The following is a 4,762-nucleotide window of genomic DNA, read 5'->3' as shown; positions in this document are numbered from 1 at the left end:
AAAATAAAATAAAATAAAATAAAATAAAATAAAATAAAATAAAATAAAATAAAATAAAATAAAATAAAATAAAATAAAATAAAATAAATTAAATAAAAATAAAATAAAATAAAATAAAATAAAATAAAATAAAATAAAATAAAATAAAATAAAATAGCATTTTTAAAATGAACAGTAGATTGGTTTCAGACTGCAAAGAGACATGAAGAATTAAAAATCATACAGAGATTTTCAAAGTTGACCAAAGTGTTGTATAAAAATCAAGTATAAAACATAAGGTACAAAACAAAGTATAAATCATAAAGTATAAATCACAAAGTATAAATCATAAACTATAAAGAAAAAAGAAAAGAAAAATAACACATACAGTAAACAGCAAAGTAAACAAAATAATCTCTATTTTTAAAATAAAAGCCAGAAAGAACAAATGAGTCTTTAACTTAGATTTAAAGTCATAAAGTATAAAGTTGGATCATGTCTAATGTGAATGTGTAGAATGGTTCACAGTTTCAGGGCTTCAAAGAGACATAAATAATAAAAAATCATACAGAGACATCACACGTCTGACGGTTATGCAAACAACAGCAATATTCAAAATCATATTAATTGGAAACATAGCAGAAAAAATCTCCACATATGCATTTTCAGACATCTTCACCTCCAAAGTAGCACTGCAAATTAATGTGAACATGCTTAAACATCAAAAGCAAATGTCTCTGAGAGGCATTTCTGCAGCAGCGGCACAATTTTTCATCACTTTACAGCAGACGTGTTGAAGTGCCCTCCTTAGGGACCACGAACACACGCGGCACCCATCGGCCAAACCTGCAGCGCTCAAGTGGAGATACTTCACAAAACTCAGCAGGCTTTACTTTACAGCTCAAGTGTGTTGGTCTCATAAACATCTTACTACAAACTAAATTTTTTATATTTATTTTGCTATCATAACACATGCATTTACTTTTATGCACTTGACAGACATTTTTATCCAAAGCATCTTATATACCTTATGCAAAGAAAATATATTTCCTTATTTATTAACGGTCAGTATATTAAATCATTTAATGTATATAAAAAATATACAGAGTAAAATGTTGTGTTAATATATTATAATAGAATAATACATACGGAATTGCCGCCTTTCTTGAAAAATATGTGACAATATATAAAACCTAGCAATGTAATGTAGGTAATATTTACTTGTAATGTAATGTAATTTTATATTTAATAATTTATATTCTATAGAATATAGAATAACACTTTATATTCTATAGATGTACTTGTGTTAAAATAAGGTACTGTGGGTATAAATCTATTTAAACACACACACACACACACACACATATATATATATGTGTGCGTGTGTGTGTGTGTGTGTGTGTGTGTATATATATATATATATTTATATTTATAGCACTCAATCCATTAAGTTATACAATTTAATTTTTTTTCAGTAAACTCTCTTTTACTTTTGGAGATACTGTAAGTGAGATGTGTCAAGTAAATCCATTCGTTAACTCCTGAAAGACAAATAAATAAATTGAATTTTTCAAAAAGAACTTTTACATGTGAAAATGTATAGTGCAGTTTTTATCTTCATTGCTATATATTTTTTAATTTTTTTTCAGTAAACTCTCTTTTACTTTTGGAGATACTGTAAGTGAGATGTGTCAAGTAAATCCATTCGTTAACTCCTGAAAGACAAATAAATAAATTACATTTTTCAAAAAAAACTTTTACGTGTGAAAATGTATAGTGCAGTTTTTATCTTCATTGCTATATATTTTTTATATGTCAATATAAAGCCATTCACGGTCCATGCACATGTTGCAATAAATTTAATCAATAGCTTCCTATACATGAAAATTTATTATTTTATATATTGCATTATATTTTCCAGCATATTCCCATATGTTTTTGTTTTGTAATTGACTGCATGCATTTTATTAGTTCATGCATTCCCTGGAATTCAAACTCACAACTTTAGCGTTGCAAACACAGCGCTCTATCGCTTAGGCTACAGGATTGCTGGTTTTTTATGCATGATTATACAGTTATTCGTTTTATTTTATTTGCATTTAGCATTGTTTCGTCTGCCATTCATGACCCGTCAGTACAGACCTGTGGCCCATTTTCACACTGCACTATAATATCTTCACTAGTACCTCCATCACACTGACTGCTACTAGTGAATTAACCTCTTATTGTCCCTTCAAATTCTTTAAGTAAGTTACTCTAACCTCATCAAACCTAGTAGACATACTGAAGCTGTATGACTGCTGTTCATTCCGGTTTCTTTACTGGAAATTAGTCAAAAACACTGATCGTGAATGTTTTTCATTGTGACAGGAGTGTTTATCTCCAGCAGTCAGAGTATCAGTGAAAATGCATTGCATATATTTGTTATGTTGTGCGAAAATTGTTGTGCTGTCTCGTCCCAGCGGTCCAGTGCATAGTATTGTATTTTTATGCAATATATTACAACTGTGTATTGTATAGAAGACCATTTCTGCCACAGGATAAAAATAAATAAATAAAACAAGGAATTGCACTTTTTTATTTCACAATTCTGTTTTTTTTTCTGCTATGGAAAAAAAACTATAAAAAGGTAATTGCAAATGTGTATCTCACAATTCTGTATTTTTGTTTTCTTGCAATTGCAAATTTATATCTCACAGTTCTGACTTTATATCTTCTAATTCTAAAAAAAGTTTGATTTGTGAGATATCAACTCTGAGTCGCAATTACCTTTTTAATTTTTTAACAAGCTTCTATAGTTTTGCTTTGGGGGAATGACATCAAAAACCGTTTATGTTACTTAAAAATATGATGATTTATGTCTCATTATAAATATCACAAAAGAAGTAAACTACTCAGAAATCATTAAGAAGTCTTGATTATGCACATTAAACTAGTGCCGGGTGATGTGGCCAAAAATGTTTTCACTATATATATTTTTTTTTTCATTATCATACAATATCAATATTCATCATGATATTCATTTACCAATAATAGGGAAGGAAATGTTTTCCACATGTTTGTTAGACCTTGAGAATGAATGTAAACATAACTTGTTTGTTCGCAATTACAACATTTGTAACATTGTTCAATTACCTTTTAATTAAAGGCCCCATGAAATCCGTTTTATTTTTCCCTAAATTCTGTGTTTTCCATTTTATTTTTTCTGGATTCAGTGTTTTATGATTTAATACAAATGTATCATCAAAAATAGTGTCTGACTTGTAATCAATTGAAAATATAACAATTAATCTACAACAAAACATTGCATTTTATTTTTGTCAAGTAAGATGCTGTAAAACAGAACTGTATTAAACTAAAACATGGATGAAAAATATCTTGGTTGTATGATATTCCTTTAAAATAGTAATACTATTATTATTACTTTGAGAATTACATTTTAGTATACAGTAGAGATATATTTCTGTCATAATTTCTTCAAGTTAAACTGAACTTTTATTTTGGCAGTTTGTAGTGAAGATCAATGAGTTTCAGTGTGTATTTGGCAGTAGTTTTTCTAAAACCTGAATTTAAATGATACAATATCTCAAGAAAACACATTAAAACATGTATATGTAGATACGTTTATATGTATATAATGTCTAGTTGAGATCTAACAGCACGTTCTCCTTCATGACCTAAGCATCACACACACAGACACACACAAACACACACACACACACAGAGAGACAGAGACAGTAAAACTCCAACACAAACAAAATGCAAACAGACTGACGATGAGAAAGTGCTGATCCAGGAGTCCAGTGGTGGCAGAACAAGTTAAATAACATTATGTAAGAGCAGCAGGACCTGACACTGCCAAAGCCATCAAACACAACTCACCACAAACCATCCAAATCTCTACAGATAGACATTTCTTCAGTGAGACACACATGAAACACACTTCAAAATGTCTGTATGTCATTATGTAGATTGCACAAGCTTAATATTAATTTTAAAATTAATACTTGTTTTGTTTTTGATTTCAATCATGCAATGGCATTCAGACATCTTTAAGTGTGACTTAACCCTATAAATCCTACTGTATCATATTTCATACAACCTCTAAATGATCATCATGATCAAAGTTTGCTGTTAGACCTGTCGCACACAATGCACTCCATGTATTCTGTCGTCTGATTGATAGTTTAGAGTTTTTTATCAAGAAAAAATCTATTTTAGTATAATTGTTCAAACGTCCAGCTTCAGCTGGTGCTTCATGTATCTTGCTGTCAAATCTTGACTGATTTTTATCAAGTAAACGTCAGAATAATTGTAGTCATATTTCCAGAAGAACACTTACTGGACTGAAGCAGTACTGGACTGTGTGTCTCAGATCTGATCCTCAGGATCTTTTGAGGAGCGTTTGTTTCCAGAAGCTTTACTTTCACTGTTCCTCAGCGGAGGAATGATCTTCACAAGCCTCCAGAACATCTCACATCTTCTGAGGAGCCTTTATTTCTTCAGCTCTCAATCAGCATTGCATTGCATTGCATTATATGTTTGTATTACTGGAGATATAGGGTGACGACTGATATTTATATAATTTAATGTAAGTATCTGCTGTACTGTTATAAAGATTCCATTGATTTACGTTACAAGCATCAGAATTTCATCATATAAATATCAGCATATGCACCCAAAATGCACATATGTGACCCTGGAGCACAAAAGCAGTCTTAAGTCGCTGGGGTATATTTCTAGCAATAGCCAAAAATACATTGTATGGGTCAAAATTATCCAT

At 30.2% G+C, this 4,762-nt stretch overlaps 1 protein-coding gene across 1 annotated transcript in view; it reads right to left on the bottom strand.

The window, feature by feature from the left end:
* The window catches only part of LOC107712882 (CUGBP Elav-like family member 4), a 9,235-nt gene that overhangs the window by 865 nt on the left and 3,608 nt on the right, over positions 1-4,762 (bottom strand). The window lies entirely within an intron of this gene.

Source organism: Sinocyclocheilus rhinocerous, unplaced genomic scaffold (genome assembly GCF_001515625.1).
Source record: "Sinocyclocheilus rhinocerous isolate Xijiao unplaced genomic scaffold, SAMN03320098_v1.1 scaffold1093, whole genome shotgun sequence".
NCBI classification, from domain to species: domain Eukaryota; kingdom Metazoa; phylum Chordata; class Actinopteri; order Cypriniformes; family Cyprinidae; genus Sinocyclocheilus; species Sinocyclocheilus rhinocerous.
This window is presented reverse-complemented; position numbering and strand designations above follow the sequence as displayed.